At 39.0% G+C, this 25,320-nt stretch overlaps 1 long non-coding RNA gene across 1 annotated transcript in view; it reads left to right on the forward strand.

Annotated features, from left to right (window-relative positions):
• LOC138395394 (uncharacterized) overlaps positions 1 to 25,320 on the forward strand; it is a 51,324-nt gene that overhangs the window by 10,978 nt on the left and 15,026 nt on the right. The window contains exons 3-4 of the long non-coding RNA XR_011235538.1: positions 5,783 to 5,953; positions 16,307 to 16,386. This is a non-coding gene — a long non-coding RNA (uncharacterized lncRNA). The remainder of the gene's footprint in view (positions 1 to 5,782; positions 5,954 to 16,306; positions 16,387 to 25,320) is intronic.

The raw sequence follows: 25,320 nt of genomic DNA on the forward strand, positions 1-25,320 counted from the left end.
TGAAATGATTCTGTCTTGTTTCTCGAGTTTTTTCCTATTATCTTTCCTATGGTTACCTGGACATTCCAGCCCATTTCCAACCCTCCCCCCAGCTCTCCAGTAAAGAGACATGAAATTACAGGCATCATTTTCTTATCTGAGGAAGTTTATTGTTTAAAAATTGAACTTTGTTGGCTCAGGGGAATTTATTGGTATTTCTTGAGCAAGATTTGCTTTATGTTAATTCTGAATAAGTGGATTTGAACTGGTGGTATTGAATTATTATAAAATATGACACCTACGTTTCCTATCCTCTAACTCAAATTGTTCTCTCTCTTATGTACATATGAAAAAAAGTGTTTAATATAGAGCATCAGAAAATACATATAAGGTAAAGAAGAAACCTTTACTCCTACCACTGCAGGATAACCAACCACTGGTAATATTTTGATGAATATTCTTCCAGATAAATTAGTGAATATATGCTTTTTCACAAAAGTAAGATCTTATTATACATAGTATTCTATAACATTTTACCTTAGCAAATATTATGATCATATAAGCATTGCTTTTTATTACTTCAGTTTGAAAGGGTCTTATTGGAAAGTGAAAATTTTGTTTGACAAGGGCAAAGCTGTCAGCAAAGTTGTGAGTAAAAACAATGGTGTTTATGGAGAGCAGAATGTGGCAGAGTCAACTGGAGACAGGAATTACTTAAGCAGTAATTTTTTTCTCAAGAGCTCTGTCACCATTGTACAATAGCCTGATTGTTTTATACTAGCTAACAAAAACCGTTCCTGACTCTATCTATGTAAAGTAGAATTATTTTAAATAGCCCTATGGTGAAATATGGGCCTGTAAATATGTTCATATTTTTTAGACCACCCAAGTCCTACTGATGTCTTAATATTAAAATACTTCTAGAAGAAAAATATGTTTTTTTGACAGCCTTCATCTATGTGTAGTATGACAGTTTTATTAGATATTGCTGCCCTTGTTATGTGTCAGAGTGAGGGAGTTCTTAGAAAAAGAAACTTTAGCATGTAAGAATTCTTATGTTAATGTTTGATTTGACTTTTGTTTTATGACTGTGAAAATTCTTGTGGAAGAATTGCTGAGATGTATTGGTGTATTGCATCCTTGGAAATTACCAGTCCCAGTCTTGTCAAGTAGTTGTTTAGGTCTTAAGGTAGCAATTTTTTTTTGAGACAGGTCTGACTCAGTTGCTGGGGCTAGAGTGCCAGTGGAGTCGTCATATCTCACTGCAACCTCCTACTCCTCGGCTCAAGCAATCCTCCTGCCTCAGCCTCCCAAGTAGCTGGGACGACAGGCATGCGCCGCCATGTCCGGCTAATTTTTTCTGTTTTTGGTAGAGATGGGGTCTCACTCTTGCTCAAGCTGGTCTTGAACTCCTGAGCTGAAGGCATCCTCCTCCTTCGGCCTCCCAGAGTGCTAGGATTACAGGCGCCAGCCACTGTGCTGGGCCTTAAAGTAGCAATTTTTAAAGCCAATCAAAGATCCTTTAAGAGTTTTATAATTTAAATGTTTTTTCCTTTGCCACAGGAAAGGCACCTGTTACCTAGGGTAGAGTAGGCTGTCGATGTTTTGCCTTGTTTTTAGCTATGTCCTTTTCTGTGTTGTATTACTGCTTGCTCACAAGCTCTTGTAGTCTTTTTCTGTTCAGTGGCCATTTCTCTTACCCCACAATGCCACATCCCGGATGGTGCGTGTGTTGCAGAAAGCACTTCTCACAGGGTAAAGAAGAATAAAAAGCAGTGTAGTCACTGTGGACTTTTTTACTGAGAAATGATGTATTTCTTGTTTAGAGACTGGCAGTGTAGTCACTAAAAAATGTTTTTCATCCACATTCTATGTTTGTGAATGGACATGCAGGTGTCTCTGTTTGTTGGAAGGTAAAGTGAATCTTGAGATAAATTCGAGAAAAGTGTTTAGAATTATTCCATACATTTTGCTGTTTTAAAGAAATGTTATTTATTTATTTTTTTTTTTTGAGACAGAGTCTCGCTTTGTTGCCCGGGCTAGAGTGAGTGCCGTGGCGTCAGCCTAGCTCACAGCAACCTCAAACTCCTGGGCTTAAGCGATCCTCCTGCCTCAGCCTCCCGAGTAGCTGGGACTACAGGCATGAGCCACCATGCCCGGCTAATTTTTTGTATATATATATTTTAGTTGTCCATATAATTTCTTTCTATTTTTAGTAGAGACGGGGTCTCGCTCTTGCTCAGGCTGGTCTCGAACTCCTGACCTCGAGCGATCCACCCGCCTCGGCCTCCCAGAGTGCTAGGATTACAGGCGTGAGCCACCGCGCCCGGCCTAAAGAAATGTTATTTTTTTAAAAAGTTTTATTCCACAGTGAGTTTTTAGCGTCCTCTTTTTACATTTATTTTGTTTTTGTAAACTGTTCTAAAGAAGCTTAGAAACTAGTCACACAGTAAGTGGCAGAACTCACATTTGAAGTCCTTTCTGATTTTTCAGAGTCAGTAAGCTTGGGAAGCACTGTAAAGTGGCAGAAAGAATATGGACTTTGGAGGTAGACACACCTCAGTTTGATCCCTAACTCTGGCACATATTTGCTGCATGGCAAGTTCTTACCCTGGGTGATTTTTATTTTCCTTTTCATTTAAGTGAGGGTAATAGGCTTATTAAGATTAAATGAAGTAATACACGTAAAGCACTTGGCTTGTACAAGATGCTAATAAATGTTTCATTTCCTTTCTGCTACACCTTATGGTTTTAAAATATCTTGGGAGCCACTTGGACATTTCACTTGAAAGTGAATTGCAGTCAGGAAACTGGAAATAGACGTAACCCAGGTGGACTCGTATTGTAGTGACCTTCTTAATTTCCCTGTCTGAGAAGCAGAGTGGTTCTTATAACTGTTCAAAATATTTGACTTCAAGGCAGGTTTTATTGTTAAAAGCTGAAATGGAACCCATTGGGATGAGTTAATTATTGCTGACGAAAATGTCAAGAAAGTAACTATTTCTACATTTCCTGAGAAATTGAAGCATTTGTGCTGTATCCATAAGGATGGTAAATTTTAAAGGCTAAGAACTGACCCTTTGGAAAGAAATATATGATGAAAATAGGAGGGGAAAGTGTTCAACCAATAATAAAAATTTTTTATCAGATTTAAGAGATGCTGATTCAGACATGTGCACAGTGACACAGGTGCTAAATGCAGTGCTGGAGGGAGTACAAGTCTGTGGAACCTGTTTCAGAAGCACTTTGGCACATGTCACAGAGCGGAACTTAGTACTTCCGAGAGTACATCCTAAGGAAATAACCGATTTTTCTGTTTTGCAGGAGTGAGGGGATAAATTATTTTTTTTATTGTAACAGCCTTATTGAGATTATTCATATAACATAAACACCTTTTTCAAGTACATAAGTCAGTGTTATACAGCCTTTGCCACTATCTAATTTTACAATATTTTCATCACGCCCCCCCCAAAAAAGAAATTAGCAGTCATTCCCCGTTCTTCCCTCTCCTCAGCCCCTGGCAACCACTAACATATTTTGTCTTTCTAGATTTGCCTCTTTGGACATGTAATATAAATGGAATTATATGCTGTGTGGCCAACTGGCTTTTTTTCATTTAGCATAATATTTCAAGTTTGATCTGGACAGTGTATATCAGTACATCATTCTCTTTTATGGCTAAATATTATTCCATTGTAGGATATACAACATTTGATTTATCTATTCACTAATGAATAGTGAGTGAGTGAACCCAAACAACTGTGATGAACAACGCTGCTATGAAAATTCATGTACAGGTTTGTGTGGATATGTTTTAATTTATCTTGGATATATACCTAGGAGTGGAATTGCTGGATCATATGGTAATTCTACATTTAACATTTTGAGGAGCTGTTAGACTGTTTTCCAGAGTAGCTGTACAATTTTACATTTCTGTCAGCACAGTAGGTAATATGTGGCCTTTTGTAACTGTCTTCTTTCACTTACTATGTTCAAGGTTTATCCATGTTGTATGTGTCAGTACTTTCTTTTCATAGCTTTATAATAAACCTTGAATTCACATAGTATAAGGTTTCTAATCGTATTCTTTTTCAAAGTTATTTTCACTATTCTATCTTTTTTGCATTTCTATGTGATTTTAGAATCAACGTGTCAATTTCTACAAAAAAGTCTGCTGGGATTTTAACTAGAATTGTGCTGACTATTGCTTAAATTGGGGAGAATTGACATGTTAACACCATTGACTGCACTGATCTATGAACATAGTATCTCTCTCTATTTGTCTTTGCACATCATTTGATAATTGATTCATAATTCATATTTTTCATATTATAAATGAACTTTTTTTTACAGTGTCAGTTTCTGATTGTTTTTTCAACAATTGTTTTATAGAAATAGAGTTCGTTTTTGAGTATTGATCATGTATTCTGCAACGTTCCTAAAATCACGTTAGTTCTGCTAACAGTAGTCTTTTGGTTTTCCCAATTTCATTATAAGATTTAGCATAGCCTCTGAGTTCCTTGTCAGCTTAGAGTTGAAGAATTGCATAAGCTTATGAATTGTGATATCAATACCTTGCAAGGAGTGATGTGCAGCATCCCCAATATTTGTCTTCGTTTTCCTTTTAATGAAATATTAATATTCCTCATAATACGGAACCTTGACATTTCAAGCTACTATTATTTAAGTAGTTGAATTTATAGGCAATTTCAGCAAAGTATTTGATTCTGAGGGAGGAATTGCTGTTTGTTTTCATGGCTGGAATTCTAACCATCTGTTCAAATTACGTATTTTGGAGGGCGAATCAATTGCCTTGCTGATGATTTTGGGGGACAAAGAGAGTATATGGTAAGGACTGTCATGTTTGTGGCTTGAGCAGAACTGTGTGGATCATGGAATGATTTATTGAGATGAGGAAGAATGAGGAAGCAGTGGATTTAAGATTATCAGTTCAGCTTGGACAGGTTAGATTTTAGGCCTGTTTGCCTACTGTGTTAAATGCTTACAGGTTTATTTGGGTGCTTGTAAATGAAGAAATATATTTTAGGTTAAAAACAGGCCTGAGGTCCCATAGGTAGTCATTTACAGAGTTAGAACTCAGGTCTTGGGTGCTCTGACTAAGCCCATGTTGTTATTCCCTTATGCTATATTATATCCTCAAGGCAGAAAAACATGCCTGGCTTTGGCAATAATAAAATGTTCCCTGGGAGCTACTAGAAATACATAGCAGAGTGGAAGCTCAGCTGCCTGTGGAGTCCAGGCAGGTAACCGTGAGCCAGGCTGTAACATGAAAGAGTGGTGTTGTCTTTGGAGAACGGCGAAGTCCATGCCCCACCTAGAAGGTTCACTGTTAATCAGCCCCAGCAGATTATTACCATGTGGGAACATGGGTGCAGTATTGCCAGATTTTCTGATTTTTCAAGAGAGCCAGAAGTGTTGATTTTTCACGTGAAGTCTTCTGATTTATAAATGTAGGTAGCTATCCTTTAACACACTGTGGAGACCAACCTTGCGTGGGTCCAACAAAAATATCTGTCTGCTGAATTCTGCTTACTGGCAATGTTTGGTAGGGTTGTGCCTGGTATACTATGGAAGCAACAAAAGATTTATATGATGGGAAAAGGGTGGTAACCACATATAATAAGCACATTACAAGTGTTGAAGTGTAGGTTGCTTAGTTTAAACATGGTGCTTAGTCTGATATTTGAGTTCAGTTTTCATATGGATCAGTTAATTAGAGATGGGGGAGGGGGAATTGCTGCCTGCAGCTTTTTGCCTCCTAATTGCATGCTTTCATTTGCAGATAGGGCCAGTTTGGAGTGTGTGGATTTTTGAGTGAAACCTCTTCCCCAGATGAGAAGAAACCTTCAAGGAAGAGCTACTGGCAGTGAGTCTGCAGAGTCATCTGGATGCATAATGTGGAATGTTCTAAGCCCAGACGTAGCTGAATGGGTGGCTCCACTGATGAGGAGTGGTAAGTCGGATTGTCCCCACTGATAATTAAATAACCTCAATCCTTTCCATAAAAATAGGACGACTTCTGCATTCTTAGCATTTACTGATGAACAGTAAGTTAATTTTCGTATCACTGGGAAAGACAACAGTGCAGTTTAAGAGAATTCTTTATCCCTATCAGTGTATTTAATGTATGATATCAGAATTTGGCTTTCTTCTTCCAGTTAGGCACATCTCTTCCTTTGCTTATGTATTTTTCTTTTTTATTTCTTCTTCATTCCAAGGCCGGAAATATTCTTGAAATACTCAGCCAACACTGAAGTGATGGTCATGATGATTACCGGTATCCATGGTAATCTTAGTTGTAGTGGATCTCATTCCCTCTGGAAGTGACTGTTCTAGTAATGGATACGAGAGACAGTTTTGGCTGATGGGAGATAAAAGAGAACTCTGCAAGAGGCTTCTGGGGAAGGTTTTCTTGCATTTGAGAAAAGGAAGAAAAAAGATGGTCCCTCTTCTCTCCAGGGCTGGTTTTATCTGGATGTGACATCTGGGACTGCTGTAGCCGTTTTTCTAGTAGCTCAAAGGTGATGCCTCTATGACAGAGGGCAGCACCAACAGGATCGCAGAAAAGTAGAACTGGAGCCCCATTTACTGTGCCTACAGCCACCCTACCTGAATTGCTTTATTGTTTAAGTAGTTTTGCCTTGAGATTTTCTGTTATTTGCTATAGAAATCATCCACATTCATTTGATTTCTTCCTTTTCTGATTACCAAAGCCCTATCTTTTAGTGTCTCAGGCATTTCTACTTGATTATGTTTTATGCTGTTCAGGAATGTTTGAAGTCAAAGGCTATGTTTATATCCCTATCGTGTCTGACATTAATGCACTCTTCTTAGTGAATTCCTAAGTACATATTTGTTGAACTGAGTTATTTGAATGGTGGAGTATTTGAAAAACCAGTCCATGGAATTGAATAGAGATTTTCTTCTAATTCACATCCTTTTCTTTAACCACACTACTTCCCTCTAGGATTATTAATGAAGTTTGACTTTTTATTTAAGAGGACTAGTGTGTAATATATGTTCAGGTGGTTAGTTCTACTCTAAAACATATTGCTTGGATTTTGCCTTTTGTTTTTGTGCAACTTTACCATCAGAACCAGAATATTCGTACATGTTTGAGTATTGGCTTTCAGTCTAATAAATGCTATTTTGTTTTCTTCTCCATTATAAATCTGAGAATAAACTTTGTGTTTTCTGTGCTAATTGTAAGACTGAGGGACGTGAGCAGTAGGAAACATAGTTCAGGAATGATTTGTATTTGGCTTTGGAGTGCGCATTCACAATAAGATTCCCTAAAGTGTGCATCCCCCACTGTGTTCCTAGGACCCTGTGTTTTGGGTGGGGCAAGAGAAGAGGTGTGGTGGTGAGTATGGTAAGAGGGGTCTTGAGCCATAGGATGGATTATCTAGTTGCTTATATTTTAAGGCTGTAGGAAACAAACCACTTTTTTTTTTTCTTTCTTTCTTTTTTGCCACAGTCAAGATATTCCTGTACTCTTCTATCTTTTAAGTTGTTATTATAATCTCAAAAAGGTATGGGGTAAGGAGCTCTTTTTCTTCTTGAAAATCTATGGTGTTGCTTTCAGTTATGTTAACAAGAACAATCATGAACTTGTGGTTTTGATTTTACCAGGTAATCTAGTAGTACATTTTGAATCCTTCAAAAAGTGATTTACATTAAGGGAAAATTTTAATTTTTTTTTCTTGATAGGTTGTGATGAAAATCTGGGAGAGTAATTTTTAAGAAGATAAGGAAAGTTATATTATGTGCTTTACCCAGAATGAATCTTAGGACATTTGCTAGGAATGCTGGGATGAAGGCACTTTTTTTTCTGAATTTCAACCTGAAAACATAGTCATTGAACTCCTGGCAGTTATCTTCTGACCATCAAAGGAAAGCTAGTTGAATAAGAAGTCAACACTGAAGGAACAGAGTGGAGAAAAACCATGCCCTGGTCACCTCAGTTGAGCTGCTAGCTGAAGCCTTCCGTGAAGGTGCTATGCCTTTACACTTTCAGTTATACAAGTCAGTAACACCTTGTTTAATCCAATTTGCTTTGGATTTTTCTCTTACGTGTATGTGAAAATGTCCTGGTACATCCTTCTCGTCACTCATTCCATACCTTTATAATAAGAGCTCAAGGTAACTCACTAAATCTTGAATTGTGAATTAGGCAAATAAGCCACTAATACAGTTATGCGGGGTAGCAGACAATGCAATCTACTCACTGATTTTTTTTTCAGTACCAAATACAAGGACTAAGGTGGTAAACAAATGTGTAGTCCACGCCATTGCAAATGGAGTTTGTTGTTAATTCGATGAGACTGACGTTATGTGAACAGTCTTACCATGAATGTATTCTTATCAATGGAAGTTAGGGTTCTAGAAAAAAGGAGCATGTGTTCATCTACAGTGATTGGCCCTTTGGCAGGGACTCCGGCTGAACCCTTGGCACCTCTAGAACTGTAAAATAAACAACTATGGGCAACTTGGAATCTGGCTGACTTAAAAAAATAAATACAATAAGTCAGTATTAATTATTTTTTCATAAGAAGAGTTTATAAAGGTGCAGGACCACAATCACTTATTCAAAATCTTGGGGCCCACATGTGTTTTTAAATTGCAGAACTTTTTATATTTTAGAAAGTTTAATTTGGTAGACATCCCTCATTATCTGTGAGAAATTGGTTCCAGGACCACAGATGCTCAAGTTCCTTATATAAAATAGCATTGTAATTACATATACCTTACACACATCCTCCCATGTACTTTAAATCATTACTTCTAATACCCATTATGATGCCTGTATATCACTTTATTCATGTGAAAAATTCAAGGTTTCCTTTTTGGAACTTTGTGGAATTTTCTTCCCCGAGATGTTTTCTATCCATGCTTGGTTGAATTCCTGGATGCAGAATCCCTGGATCCTGAGGGTGGACTGTACATACTGTGTATCTAATGTGACTTCTCTGCTGTGGTTTGGATGTGATTCGTCCGTGCCAAAACAATCAGTGAGGCAGTGTTGGGAGGTGGGGCCTGGTGGCAGGTGTTTGGTCGGGGAGGTGGATCCCTCCTGAGGAGACTAATGCTCTCCCCAGGGAGCACGTTCTCTCCCTTGTGGGAATGGATCAGTTCCCCGAGAGTGGGTGCTGTAAAGTGAGGGTCCTCTCCTGTGTGGTCCCCCTTCACACATGCCTGCTTGCCTTTCCGTTTCTCCATGTGCTAGTGCAGCTGAGGCCTTTACCGGCAGCCGAGCTGATGCCGGTGCCATGCTTTTGGTCTTTATAGCCACTGGAATTATGGGCCAAATAAACTTCTTTTATTTATAAATTCCCCAGCCTCAAATATTCTGTTATAACAACATGAACAGGTAAGACAATCTTTTTTTTTTTTAAGGAATGGACAGGTGGTTTTTTTTTTTTTTTCCTAATACAGATAATAATATCTTAACATTAGTTGAACTACTAAATAAATGCCAGGCTCTGTGTAAAGTACTTTTCTGTATTATCTTAACTTACCTGTTTAATAAATTGTATTCATTTATATACTTGAGAAAATTTAGAGAGGTTAAGTGACTTTATCAAGGTTTATTCAGCTAGGAGATAGGAGAATTGAGGTTGTAACCTAGAGTGTTTGGCTCTGAGGTCTGTGCCCTTAACCGCTGTTCAGACTGTGGATTGTGCTGTGCTGCTCAGGGCCAGTGCGGAAGGCGTCATGTCTTGCCCACTGGGTTACTGTTCTTTTCAGCAGGGCCTTTCTTGAGTACATGGTGAGAGAGGAAGGGAAGGGGGAAGAAGGGACTGTCTTGAAATCTTACTGTACAGGGAAAAAGAAAATTTTTAAAATGTACTTTTAACCCATCACATATCACAGCTACATGATGGGCTAAAAAAATTGAAACATATCTCTGATGCCACATTTTCTTTTCTTTTCTTTTTTTTTTTTTTTTTTTTTGAGACAGAGTCTCGCTTTGTTGCCCGGGCTAGAGTGAGTGCCTTGGCATCAGTCTAGCTCACAGCAACCTCAAACTCCTGGGCTTAAGCGATCCTACTGCCTCAGCCTCCCGAGTAGCTGGGACTACAGGCATGCACCACCATGCCCGGCTAATTTTTTTGTATATATATATTTTAGTTGTCCATATAATTTCTTTCTATTTTTAGTAGAGACGGGGTCTCGCTCTTGCTCAGGCTAGTCTCGAACTCCTGACCTCGAGTGATCCACCCGCCTCGGCCTCCCAGAGTGCTAGGATTACAGGCATGAGCCACCGCGCCCGGCCTGATGCCACATTTTCTAAAATAAAATTCTATCAGTGTTGTCTGTCAGAAACACAGGAAGGGTAATCGCAGCCCAGTGTCCACTCCCAGGTTCATTCTGGGCACATCCGTGAGTATTTTCTGAAACTTGATTCCTGGGATTGGGATTCTAGTGGTAAGGATAATGGCACGTTAGTCTTTTAAACTTTAATTATGAAGTTCTGGTCTGTAATCCTAGGACTATTCACTGAATTCATGAAATCTTTAGAATTATATTTTTTAAGTCTGCCCATTTGAGCAGAAAATATTTGTTATTTTCTTCATTTTTATTTCTTTAATTGGTATTGAGATTTAACATTTTTGATGTATTTTTTTTTTTTTTACCTATTTTCATTTTTCCTTCAGGATTTTAAAAGATTTTAAGTGCTCTTCACAAGTCTATTATTCTTTTGGAAGAGAGATGTAGAAAATTAAAAGGAATGGACTCTGGAGCCAGATTGTTTATTGTATTGGCTAGAACTTCTAGAACATTGTGATTATAAGGAGCATCTTGTCTTGTTCAATAATTAATGCTTCTGATATTCCATTAAATGCTTACATTTTTGGAATGTTTATAATATTTTGACATAGAGCATTTTTTTCTTTTTTAAGATGCACCTATGTCCTAGGAACGATTAAGCATTATGTCTGCCTTTGAGTGTACTTTATAAATGTGAAAGAGATCGGTTTGTTGATTAAGACTTTTTAAAACCAGAAGTATATGTTGAATATTGTCAATTCAATTTTGACAGCAGTATAGGCCAGATTTTAAAGTGTGTATAAAATGATCTTAAAAAGTGTTTAATTGTCACTGTGTTGCAGTTGCTACAAACTAAAAATAAAGTTACTTTTATCTAGTTAAACTGCACTGTAGTTAATCTCTGGTCATCTACAAATATTTTGCTTCTATGGTAGTTTCAAGAATATAGTGCTTATTTTATTTTTGTGCTTTTAAAAATATAGTCTTATAATATATTGACTTATATTTAATTTATATATGTTTTATTACAATATCTATGTGGTCCTAATATGTAGGAGCTCAGTGAATATTTGTTGAATAAGTTAATTTTTGTAATTATCTGATTAGTGAGTTATCTTGATAGCTTATTTTTTTACTGGTGATAGGAAAAGAATATAGGAATTTTAGAGATGGAAAAAACTCAGAAACTATTTATGCAGTATTAACAGTTTTAGTTTCCTGGTTTCATGGTCATATGGCTGACTTCTGATCCTGATTTCCCATTCTGACTTCATGGCATCTTGCTATGCGTACCAGTCTACTAGAAGTAATCTGTTGGGTTTAGGTATTGAGCCCTCCACCCCCCACAGAGGCAAAAGGAATAATCTGTTCACCAAATGTGAGAGAATGTACACATTGTAGAAATTGAAATTTTTTAAAACCCAGAAATACAATGGGATATTTTTTCACACATCAGCCTTAATGGCTCTGAGTTTCTCCCTTTCTAAATGTTAATATCTATAAAGAAGGAGTTTGGGAAACTTTCAGGGAATAGAATGATTGGTATTAGCTCTTCAGTTTTGGGAATTTGATCCAATGTGAAAATCTTCATCTATAGCTAGAAAAAAATGTATATAAATATATATATTTTTAAGAGACAAGGTCTTGCTCTGTCATCCAGGCTGGAGTATAGTGGGTACAATCATAACGCATTGTAACTTTGAACTCCTGGGTTCAAGCTATCCCCCAACCTCAGCCTTCCAAGTAGCTAGGACTACAGGCATGCACCACCATTCTCAACTAATTTTTAAATTTTTTTGTGGACATGAGGTCTCACTATTTAGCCCAGGCTGGTCTCGAAGCAGTCTTCCTGTCTTGGCTTCCCAAAGTGCTGGGATTATAGGCATGAGCCACTATGTCTGGCCTATAGATAGAAAATATTTTAAAGTCTGATACTAGTTTAAAGTTTAGGGAGTGGAAACTGATACTAAATTTCCAGTTTTTTAGTTAATGGTCCAGTTTAGAAGTATCTGGAAATAATTGCCATCTAAGGGGATATGCTTATGTAAATAGAGTTGGTGACCTTAATTAATTAGCTGGCCATTGTTAGGGTGAGTGCTTTTCGTACACTAAAGCTCTGCCTGTCACTTCTACAAGCCTTTTTGGGGCAACACATGGTAGCTCACACCTGTAATCTTAGCACTTTGGGAGGCGGAGGCGGGAAGATCGAAGATCGCTTGAGCCCAGGAGTTTGAGAACAGCCTGGACAACAGCGAGACCCTGTTTCTTTAAAAAAAAAAAAAAAAATTAGCTGGGATCATGGCGCATGCCTATAGTCCCAGCTGAGCTAAGAGGATTGCTTGAACCCAGGAGTTTGAGACTGCAGTGAGCTATGATTGTGCCACTGCAGTCCAGCCTGGGCAATAGAACAAGACCCTGTCTCTTAAAAAAAGAAAAGCCTTTAGTTTTTTTTCCTTGTGAGACAGAGTCTCACTCTGTTGCTCGGGCTAGAGTGCCGTGATGTCAGCCTCGCTCACAGCAACCTCAGACTCCTGGGCTCAAGCAATCCTTCTGCCTCAGCAGAGGGTCTCAAAATGCATTTTGAGAAACAGCCCTGCGTGTCCAACTGCAGAACAGTGGTGCCTGACACAGGGTGAGGGAAGCCACTGCACACAGTGCAGGCCGCATCTAGCAGTGGGCTGCAGCCTACCAGTGCTATGTATCAGTGCAAAGTTATCCTTGTTAGGGAGATCAGTAGTTCTTCCCAGTGGCAGAAACTGCACTCCAAACCACTTTCTATGGCCCTAGGGTAGAGGACAACTGCAGCTGCAGTCAGAGGTTCAGAATTCCATTCTATACAGGAACTTAAAACTCAGTGGTTTATTATAGGTTTAAGAGAACCAGAATGACATGAGACCCTGGGTGTGGGGAGGAAAAATTAACACTGTGACTTGAAAAGATCATTCTCCCACCTTCCACTCCTAATTCACTTAAAAGATCAGCATTTCAGGTAAATATACTAAGTTGTATAAGATTAAAACCTATATGACTAAGTCCCAGCTGAAAGGAATGGGCTTAGAAAGGCTTTTCTAGGCGGGTGCTGTGGCTCACAGCTATAATCCTAGCACTCTGGGAGGCCAGGGCGGGTGGATCACTCGAGGTCGACGTTCGAGACCAGCCTGAGCAAGAGCGAGACCCCCGTCTCTATTAAAAATAGAGAGAAATTATCTGGCCAACTAAAAATATATAGAAAAAAATTAGCCGGGCATGTTGGCACATGCCTGTAGTCCCAGCAACTTGGGAGGCTGAGGCAGAAGGATTGCTTGAGCCCAGGAGTCTGAGGTTGCTGTGAACGAGGCTGACATCATGGCACTCTAGCCCGGTTCATACTCATCTGATGTATCCTTTCTTAAATATGTCTCTTGTAGGGACTATATTGCTTTATGATTTTTTAATCCACCATAAAATCTTTGGCCTAATTTGTTTTTAAATTGGCAAGTTCAACTCGTTTACATTATTGTAATGTTTTTTTTTTTTTTTTGAGACAGGGTCCTGCTCTGTCTCCCAGGCTAGAGTGGCGTGGCATCATCATAGCTCACAGCAAGCTCCAACTCCTGGGCTCAAGTGGTCCTCCTGCCACAGGCTCTGGAGTAGCTGGGACTATAGATTCATGCCACCATGCTCAGCTAATTTTTCTATTTTTTGTAGAGATGGGGTCTCATTCTAGCTCAAGCTGGTCGTGAACTCCTGGCCTGAAATGATCCTCCTGCATCGGCCCCTGTTGTAATTACTCTAATTGGGCTTACTTTTATTCCTTTCCCCCTTTCCTCCTTTCATTGGATAGGTTGAGTATTTTTTTCTATTATTGTTCTTATGCTGGTTGTCCTTTAGACCCATTCCTGTTTATTTCTGCATATTGGTTACACTTAAAGCAGCTTTTTCTTCCCCCACATATGACAGATACTCTAGCGCACTCTTATGTTCTCTGGGTGTGTGTCCTGACTCCCTGTCCCCAGTGAATGTATTGCTAGTATTTTAGGTCAGAGTTTTTTTCGATATCAAGGCATTTGACTACTTTTACTTTGTCTCTCTTTTTCTTTTTCGTTTCAATATTCCTCCAAGATTGTGCTTAGTGGGCTTTATATGACATTCTGAGGCTTTGTGTTCTTGGGAATATTTTTGCCTAACATATTGGAATGATATTTTGTCTGGATGGAAAATTCTAAATGTAAAGTTCTTTTAATTCAAGACTTTTAAAATAGAGGTAACAATCCTTTACCTGGACTTCCAAAATCAAAAAAAGATCTGAAAACCAAACTACTTCTTGTAACTCATTTGGCAACAAAACCCAACAAGCTGACATGAGGCTGTTTATGGCTCATTTGACAGAAGAACCCAACCTGAACTGTCATGAGGGTATTTATGGCTTTTATTCATCTCATTTAGTGTGATGAACAGATTTTGCTTCAAAATATTAATGAGTTCAATTATGGGTCAGTGCCTTAGACACTGCTCTGGATGTTACATAATATATGATATGTACCATATTACTGTTGTAAAATCTGAAAAATTCTTGTCTTAGTCTGTTTTGTCTGTCTGTAACAGAATACCACAGACTGGGTAGTTTATAATGAATCAGAAGTTTATTGGCTGACAGTTCTGGAGGATAGGAAGTCCAAGAGCGAGAGGCTGGTATCTCGCTGGGCAGAGAAAGCGAGGCAGTGGGGGAACTCACCCCTTTATAATGAACCCTTCCTGATGGACGCACTCTCAGTGCAGGGCCAGCATGAATCCGTCCCTGAGGGCTGATCGCTACTCCCGATACTGTTGCATTGGATATTGAGTTTCCAACACATGCTTTTTGGAGGATACATTCAAGCTATAGCAATTTTAAATTCTGAAAAAACCCTTGCCTCAAGAAGTATGGATTGTGAATTTGGGTTACTCCGTCTTGTATCCAGTGTTACTTACTGCGATATATATTAATCTTATTCTTTTGCTTTGGCATTGGTCTATTCTTTTCTTTCAATGTTTTCGAATTTTTTCTTTGGTGAACTTAAATTTTCTAGGAATAGTTTCCTCTGTTATTTGGCTCTTTCAGCCCTTATAATATTGACTTCTTTTATCTTTAATTCTGGGAAAGTTACCCTCATTATTTCTTGAAATGTTTTATTTCTTCCCTCCTTCTGAAACTCCAATTATCTGGATATTGTCTCTTTTTCATGCTCAATATTTCTACTTTATTCTTTTTCATTGTTTCTTGTTTTGGTTTCGTAGTGCTTACATCTCTCACTGACTTCTCAGGGCTGTATTCTTGGATCCTCCATTCCAATAATTCTACTTCAGATGGCATAAATTGTTTAGTGTGTTGTGTTTCTTTTACAGTGGTTTTATGCTCCAGATGTATCTGTTTGTCTATGTCCCTTGGGGGGGGTATTAGTTACTTACTCTAATGTGCATTGGAATTTGTGTCAGTCCAGGTGAGTTTAAGGAGAGGAAGGGCTTGAGTCCAGGTCAGCCAGCCGCCTGGCGCCACTGAAGTGCTGTTGAGTCTCCTCTTGGCTGATGCTGCATCAGGCAACTTCTGATGAGGGTTTGCTTCGTACACTCTCAGAATGAGTAATATCGGGAAGAGGCAGTGTCCTTAGATCATAACTCCCTCTCAGCTCCGTACCTCTGGCCCTTGCTGTGGGAGCCCGAGTGGGGGCAGGAAGGGTGAGCGCTGAGGGCGCTGTACCTGTTTCCACAGCTTCCCCCCACAGGGCTTCTGTGCTGTCTGCATTGTATCTTGCTGCCAAAGACATCTAGGCTGTTGCTGCTAATTTCTGTGGTGAAGGGACAATCAAAGGAGAGGCAAGGGCAGAATTCAAAAAAGCTTTTAGCTAATCTGTCTTTTAACTCCCACCTCTGCTGCCCTTTGCTTCTGGTCACCAGTTTCCTCTCAGATAAGTTCAGTACAGCTTCTGGTATCTCCAGCAGTTTCTGTTTGTTTTTGTTGCTGCTGCTATTACTGTTCCTGGAATCTGGATTTACTTCTGTGTTTTTTCCTTCCCAGGGTTGATTCTGTTGGGACCAGAAGCCCGTGACAGTTTGCAATCTTGATAGGAATTGGATGACCTCATTTGGGCCAATAAGGTTAGTTACACAAAGATTTCCTCAAAAACATGAAAATTTTAGTTAACAAGTGTATACAAACTAAATGAAAATAATCATGTACAGGTTCCTGTTATCTATTGCCATGTAACAAACTATCTTAGAACTTAGGGGTTTTAACGAGCAATTCTTTTATTAATAATTTACCTCTCATTTTTGAAGGTCAGGAATTTGAGCAGGTATTGGTACTTCTTCTTTTATTTATTTATTTATTTATTTTTGAGACAGAGTCTCACTCTGTTGCCCGGGCTAGAGTGCCATGGCATCAACCTAGCTCACAGCAACCTCAGACTCCTGGGCTCAAGCAGTTCTCCTGCCTCACCTCCTGAGTATACGAGACTGCAGGCATGCACCACCATGCCCGGCTAATTTTTCTATTTTTTTTCTAGAGACAGGGTTCCACTCATGCTCAGGCTGGTCTTGAACTTCTGACCGCAAGCAATCCTCTTGCCTTAGCCTTCCAAAGTGCTAGGTTTATAGGCATGAGCCACAGCACCCAGTCTCATATTCTTTTAGTAAAGTTGTAAAATTTTATTATGTAAGTTTGCATATTTCTTGTTAGATTTGTTCTAGGTATTTTATGGATTTTTTTTTTCTATTTGAAGTCCTATTGTTATATTTTCCTAACTGATTAATATATAGGAACCTAATAATTTTTATATGCTAATTTTTAGTCCAAACACCATACTGAACACTTGAATTAGTTTTTTAAATTTTATTTTTGTTATTATCATTTTCCTTTTTGTGATGGGATTTTGCTATGTTGCCCAGGCTGGTCTTCAAACCCCTGGATGCAGGTGATCCTCTGTCCTCAGCCTCCCTAGTAGCTGGGACTACAGGCATGCACTGCTGGGCCTGGTTTTCAGTTAGTTTGATAGTTGAAATGCTTATTGTCTTCCAAATATCTCCAAATAGTAGCATTTTTTAGTTGTTTTCTGATATTTAAACTGTTTATCCTTTTGGAATCTTAACTGAATTAACTAAGACCTCTAGTATAATGTTGAATACTGCTAGTGTTGGCTGAATATCCCTGCTTATCCTGACTTTTTATAATTGACCATGTTATCAAAGATTACATTTTCAACAGCGTTTTAAAAGATTGTGGAACACTTGAGTCCTATTGCCATATTAAGTATGCCTTGTAATTTTTTGTTGAACATGATGATATACTGAGTAAAAGGAGCCATGGTAAATAGACATTTGTTGTGAGGTTTTATGTTTATCTGGTTGGGGTTTAGGCCGTTTTACTATTTACTATTTACTAGCTTTAGGTGTTGGAGGATAAAGTTTCCTCTTCTGCCCTTATGTTTGTCCTCTCTTGTCTTTGAGTTTGAGACTAAGAAGGTGCTTATTTCTTTTGTCATCCTGTTATGTGAAAGCCCTGTAGGTGTGTGGCAAGGTGTGGGGGAGGGGAGACATTATACAGTGCTATGGTTAATTCTCAGGTTTTCAGTGAGTCTGTGCCCCTGGCTGTGACCTACACAAAAGTGCTTCTCAGTTTTGTTTTGTTTCTACCCCTAAGTGAGACAAAAAGGCTGGAGCAGACTGGAGTGGGATATTTATTTCCCTTCCCCCAACTTGGTTAGTTTTTGGTAAAACCCGGTTGGTTAGGCTCCGGTGAAAGTTTCTCTCGAGGGCCAGCCTTACTAGGAGAACAGAATGCGCTGGTGTGTTGCACCATGGCTGCCTTCCCTCCCTTTGCTGAGGCACAGGAGACTTTCTCTGGCCTTCACTGTGGGAACCTGGTAGGACAGTTCCTGGAGGTGAAACCCACAGACGTGTGGGGGCCTGCCTAAGACCAGGCACCCCTGGAGTCCTTAACTCTTAAACTTGTCTACGCTGAGCCTCCAGCTAGTCATAAATTACAGTTTAGATTTTCCTGCCCTGGTACTGGGTCCTGCAGAGTTTCTGCTTGTGGGTTTCTGTTCTGGCTGAGTTGTGGTTCTCTGCCTGTCTGCCTGTCTCTCTCGTTTGGGGAGCAGCAGTTTTCTGTGTACCCTCATTTCTCCAGTGGATCTGAGATGTTGGGTTTTCCATTTGTTCAGCCTTTTTCTTGTTCTGTGGATGGGAATGATGACTTCTAAGCTCCTTACAGATCGGAAACCAGAAGTCAAATTGCCATATTTTTTCAAGATTGATTGATTGCTTGCTTGCCAGTATTCACATTATAATAAAGTGACTTCTATTCAGGCATGTTATAAAGGTATGCTTATCAATAGCTAGAGAAGAAAGGCACAGATTAGAAATTTAAGTAGCAGGAACATAAAGCCTTAGAGTTATAAGAATGAAACATCAGAAATACATTTTCTGCTGAGGATTTGAAACTTGATTTTTTTGCATACAATATTTAACATGTCAGCATTGTGTTATTCTTTAATAAATACATGTTTATGTGAAATATTCCACAGAAACTCCATGGACATCTGATTTCTTAACCTTTTTGGCCTGCAGGGCCTGTGGTCATCATAGTGAGATAATACCTTGCTTGTTGGCATCCGGAAACAGATTTAAAGAAAGCATTAATAATTTTATGTCTCTTTACATTCTGTAAAAATATGCTTAAGGTTCTACTGGACTGTAGCAAGACTGCCTTATCTGAAAGCTGCTTGGTCATCTCTAAAATTATCTTTTCTAAAGTATTTACTGAAATAAAGTGCTGCGTGCCAATTCTCCCACTTGTTCTTTTATCACCCCTGCTCTTGCACATTCCATGTATGAAAAAGGAACAACCCGATATTGGGAAGAAAATAGAATGCATTTTTCTCAGTAGTAGCATAAGAATCATTTTTCTCTTCCTACTCCTTCATTTTAATACAGTACAATGCAGAGTATAATAAGGTCCTAATGTTTTGAGCCGTGGTAATCTGAAACTTTTTAACTGACTGTAAGTGCTGGAATTGCTGTTGCTAGATACAGCAAAGGTTATGGATTTTAAATTGGGTGGTTGCTGCCTTGCAATTTAGTTTAAAACAAAAGAGAAAGATCTGTTAGCTGTTTACAGAACTGTAGTGGATTCTTTACCTACTTACTGTTGTGCATCACAGTGCCGGTGAACTTCTAAGGTGAGCTTAAAAACAATGAACACTGATTTACAGGGGAAAAAAACGCTACTTTTCTGTTTATATTATCTGCCTTCCCTTCTAATGTTTTCCCACATGGCACTGATATTTTGTGATACTGCTTGTCTCTGAAATGTATCATTTTAGACATATATGCAGTTACCATACATTTGTACAATTAATAACACTCTGGTATTTCCATAATGAGCCAGGTACTGATGAAATAATAATAAAACAGACATCATTTCTACCCTCCTGGCTCTCACTCTAGTGGAGAAGATATTTACTGTACAAATGTGTATGTGATATCAGGGGATGATAACTGCTCTGTGGGAAAAGAAGATAGAGAATGACAAAAGCAATCCATGTAACCAAAACGTCTGTACCTCTGTAATATTCTGAAATGAAATAAAAACAAGGAAGATAGAGAATCATGTGGGAGAAATGGAGACGTTAATTTAAACAGGGTGTTCAGGGAAGGCATCAGTGAGGTGAAACACAGGCAAGGGTTTAAGGGCGTCAGCCACAAAGCTCCGGAGGGCGGAGCATTTTCATCAGGGATTAGGAAGTGCCAAGCTGTGTGTGCGAGAGGAACACTGAAGAAGGCAGAGTGGCTGCGAGCCGCGGGGCCAGGGGTGGGAGTGAGGCCAGAGAGGTGACCAAAGGCAGTTCATGTTTGGCCTTCCAGGTCATGGAACGTCTTTGGTTTTTATTCTTTTTATCATTGAATGGTTTTGACTAAAAATGAAGTGGAAGGACATGCACTTTTTCTAGTGGTTGGCTCACCATGCGTCCGACTGAGAACCAGCACTGACTGGCCACGCTGTCCCCTCTGGCCACGTGAGCCACCTTGCTCCTTCCACACACTCCCCCCGGGACCCCTCAGCTGTCTGGAATGGAGTGTAGAGCACGTTCTGCAATAAGGTTGTTTATTCTTGGTGGTGGCTTTTCTTTCTGCCATTTATTGTTCTGCTGTACAGTTTTAACCTATAATAATGGGGTGTGCAAATGTGTGCTGGTGCCGGTGGAGGACCTGCCCTGGTGAAGCAAAGGAAGAGCACTGTGCTCACTGTGTGGACAGTTCGAGTTTTCTTCAGGGGAAGCGACTGAGGAAACAGAGGGAGACGGATCAGTAGAGAGCTGGGGGTTGCTGTAAGACCATTAGACATTCTGGAAACATCAGAGCCACTAGTGCAGCCTGAGGGGATTAACCAACAATTCTATGACAGGTGGCCAGAGAAACTCTAACTGGGGCCGTTCCCTGATTTCAGGGATTTGTGTAAAGCCCAGGAGCGACTGGTCAGTGCGCTGTGTCTCCGTAGCGCTGTGCTGAAGGTGCCTTGGACGGCGCAGGCTCGCTCAGCACCTCCACTTTCGGGAACCACGTTCCACACCCTAAATGAGGCATGAGTGTAATAGCAATGTCCTGTTTTCTTTTTCTGAAAACACAAATGTGCATGTTCTTGATTTGTTTAATTTCACACAAAACCACATTCTATAACCAGTCATCTCAAAACAAATAAATGAGTTCACTTAATAAAAATAGAAAATTATCAGTTGAGAAATGAAAAAGAACCATACTTTCTAGAAAGGCATCTTAGAGGACCGATTGAAATGTTTTACCTGTACTGTTAAACCTAGAAGTTCCAAAGGCCATTTAATATACTGGAACTGTCTCTGCTGCCTTAGGAGTGGCCACCGTGTTTTGTTGCAGACAGTCCCTGTGGGGTGTAGCAGATGGTATTCCTTGTGGATTACACCTCTGCAGCTCCTTTACTATAACTGTGAAGAAAGTTCAAATTTGGCTATATGTACTTGAAAACAAACTAGAAAGTCTCTTGGCAAAATGGTGGAGCAGACAGATTTTGGTGTGCCCACCCTGTCGTTTGTGTCCTTAACCAGCTCAGAGCTGTCCGTTGGTGATCTAATGTCCACAGCATTCAGTGTGAGTTCAATATGGGGAAGGGATTAAGAAGTTAGTAGAAAGCCTTTTATTTTTTGAAATCATAATGTCTTTGTAGGTTTCTAAGTGTCAGGGGAAATTTTGCTTTAATGCTTTTCTTAAATTGATCTTTATTCAGTTCAGATTGGAGTTTTTAAACTACATACCTCAAAATGAAGCAAGTCTTTTGTTTGTTTGTTTTGTTTTGAGACAATCTCACTCTGTTGCCTGGGCTAGAGTGCTGTGGTGTCAGCCTAGCTCACAGCAACCTCAGACTCCTGGACTCACAGGATCCTCCTGCCTCAGTCTCCTGGGTAGCTGGGACTACAGGCATGCACCACCATGCCTGGCTAATTTTTTCTATTTTTAGTTGTTTGGCTAATTTCTTTCTATTTTTAGTAGAGATGGGGTCTCGCTCTTGCTCAGGCTGGTCTCGAACTCCTGAGCTCAAGCAGTCCTCCCGCCTCGACCTCCCAGAGTGCTAGGATTACAGGAGTGAGCCACCGCACCCGGCCAAAGCGAGTCATTTCTTAGCAAACATGAGGTTGTTGCAATTTTTAGTTACTTAAAATATGACATCAGATAAAGTAATCAATATTTAAAAGAAAAGATTTAATTCCCTTTGAAACTGATTTATAAAAAAAAAATAAAACTTATGTAATGATGCACACCAATAAACAGGTATAAGCCACCACCCAATACAGATGTCCTAGTGGTGGACAGTTGAGTAGTTTCTAGTTTTTAACGTTTTTTCTGTTACAAACTATGCTGTAAATTTTTGTACATATATCTTAGTATCCCCCTGACTTTTAGTATCCTTGTTTCTCTAACATATATCTAGAAGTAGAATTCTCAGTTGTGAGGTGTGGGCATGACCAATTGTACAAGATAGTGCCACATTATTTTCTAAAGTGATAATTGCTCCCACGTCACTGTGTGTAAGTTCCACTTTCACATCTTCATCAATGCTTGATTTTTTTCTGACATTTAAATTTTTGCTAATCTGATGGATAAAATGGGATTTCATGGACTTGTTCTTTTCTGTGATTGCTAAGAGGTTAGGCATTTCTTTATGTGCTTAATTGCTTGGTATGGTTTCTTCTGTGAAAGACATGCTTGTTCATGTCTTTTGCACATATTCCGGTTTTTCATAAGCCTCCCTTTATGTTCTGAAAACAAATTCTTTGTTGGTTATATGTGTTAAAACATACTTACCTAACATCTTCTTGGCATATGTTTTTGTGTTTAAGAATGGTTTCTTGGCCGGGCGCGGTGGCTCACGCCTGTAATCCTAGCACTCTGGGAGGCCGAGGCGGGTGGATCGCTCGAGGTCAGGAGTTCGAGACCAGCCTGAGCAAGAGCGAGACCCCGTCTCTACTAAAAATAGAAAGAAATTATATGGACAACTAAAATATATATATACAAAAAATTAGCCGGGCATAGTGGCGCATGCCTGTAGTCCCAGCTACTCGGGAGGCTGAGGCAGTAGGATCGCTTAAGCCGAGGAGTCTGAGGTTGCTGTAAGCTAAGCTGACGCCACGGCACTCACTCTAGCCTGGGCAAGAAAGTGAGACTCTGTCTCAACAACAAAAAAAAATAAATAAAAATAAAAAAAAAGAATGGTTTCTTACCTCGGTAATAAAGATTTCATCCAGATTTACTTGTAAAAGTTGAAAAATCTTGCCTTTTACATAGAAGTCTGGAATTGATTTTTGAAGAAGGGATTTAATTGCATTTATTTTCTATATATGGAGAACCCTCTGTTCCACAACTACTTACTGAGTAGTCTTTCCTTTCACCACTGGTATGCAGTATAGAATAGTGTATCAGGCTCCCATACATGATGCGTTCGATTATAGACTGTATTAGCCCATTGGTTCATCATCGTGCCAACTCCACAGTGTCTTCTGCAGTTTGCTTTATAGTGTCCTGATACCTGGGAAGGCAGGTCCCTTTCTTTTTCTTCTTCTTTTGTAATGTTTTGGCCATTCTTAAAATGTATATGGCCACTCTGTATAAATATTTATACAGAATATAAATATTACTTATATTTATATATTATATTTACATGGAATGGCCATATAAATTTTCAAATTAGTTTGTTAAGTTTTCCAAAAGCCCTGTTGGACTTTGGATTAGACTTGCACTAAATCTATAGATATGAGTATTCCCGTTTATGAAGCTAGTGTATGTCTTCATTTTTTAGTTATTTCCATAAAGGCTTTTAAAAAACTTTGTACTAATGAAAACTTTTAAACATATTCAAAAGTAGACAGTAGTATAATGAGCCCCATGTATCCATCTCTCAGCTTCAACAATTTCAATTCTTATCTTTACTTTATTCTATCCACTCTCTTCCTTTCCTCTATTGTTTTGAAGGCAAATCTGAGGCATATCAGTTTATCCATAATTATTTCAATATGTATCCCAAAAAAGACTTAACCACAACACCATTATGATATAAAAAATTGATAATTTAAAAGGGTTTCTTTACACATAAATGTACATATGATAATTATGAAACAAATGTATTGTGAAGCAAATATTACTCAAGGTAAGAAATAGGACATTGTCAGCACCCCAGAAGCCTCCTGTGTCCTTTCCAATTACATACGTTCCTGTTCCAACATCTGGTGGAATTGCTATCCTGATTTTTATGGTAATTACTTCTTTCCATGATTTTTACCATCTATGTATCCCTAAACAATACAGTTTAGCTTGCCTATTTTGACTTTAAATGGAGTCATAACTGGAGGTGATCCTTCGTGTTTTCTTCTTTAATTCAATATTACATTTATTTATAAGATTGATCCATATTCATGTAGGCAGCTAAATTTCATGTTCATTTTTCTTTATTGTTTTGTTGTATGGCTGGTACCATAATAGATTTATCCATTATAGTTTTTTTATAATCTGGGTTGATACCCGATGCAACCATTAAGAACATTGCTCTTTTATGCATTTGTGTGTGTGTAGCCTGGTGAACATGTGCATGAGCATCCCTAGGGCTGTGGTCCTCCACGACCAGGTGGCAGAATAGCGCCCCCCGCCACCTGGTCTGTGGGAAAAATTGTCTTCCATTAAACTTAGGAACTGGGGGGCTGCATGGCAGGAGATGAGCGACTTCATCATCTGTGTTTACAGCCATTCCTCATGGCTCCCCACACCCCCCCTCTGAAAAATTATCTTCCATGAACCCGGTCTCTGGTGCCAAAAAGGGTTGGGGACCCCTGCTCTAGGGCATATACCTAGGAGTGAAATTATTGGCTCTAAAGTCTAAAGAGTTCACCTTGACCATGCAAGAGCAAATTGTTTCAAAGTTGATGTTATTCTTTGACATTCTCACCAGCAATTTGAGTGTTCCATTATTTCGTATCTTCAGACTTTAAAATCTTTAGCAATTGGGGAAGAATGTAGTAGCGGTTCTTTAAGTTTAGCCTTGTATTGTCTTACATTTTAATATGAGAGCTAACAGGCTGGTTTGAAGGTAGTCAGTTATCTCGATTGTTCACAGTCAGTTATAGACTGAATGCCTTGTTCTGCTCTTTCCCTTCTTCTCAATACTGCACTTGTCTTAAAAAAAAAAAAAAAAGTGAAAAGAAAAACCAAAAGAGAGAGTGAACAGTAAGCCTGACTTGTTTGACTAATACCTTGTGAACCTCAAGATTATACACACAAATTAGAGATTTCTTAAACTAAAATTCTCCAGTTGAAGTCTTCCACACTTTTGTTCATATTCCATTTATACTATAACATAAAATCAATTCTTTCAAGGTATAGAAAAAGGCACATTTAGATAAATTGAAGATTAATTTAAGACATTATATACTATAACATCTTTTGTTTTTATGTTTATTTTCCAGTATGGTTAGGCATGAATCTAATTTGGCACATTCTCCTTATTCTGTTCCTAGT

The sequence above is a fragment of the Eulemur rufifrons genome, chromosome 15 (assembly GCF_041146395.1).
Source record: "Eulemur rufifrons isolate Redbay chromosome 15, OSU_ERuf_1, whole genome shotgun sequence".
NCBI lineage: Eukaryota > Metazoa > Chordata > Mammalia > Primates > Lemuridae > Eulemur > Eulemur rufifrons.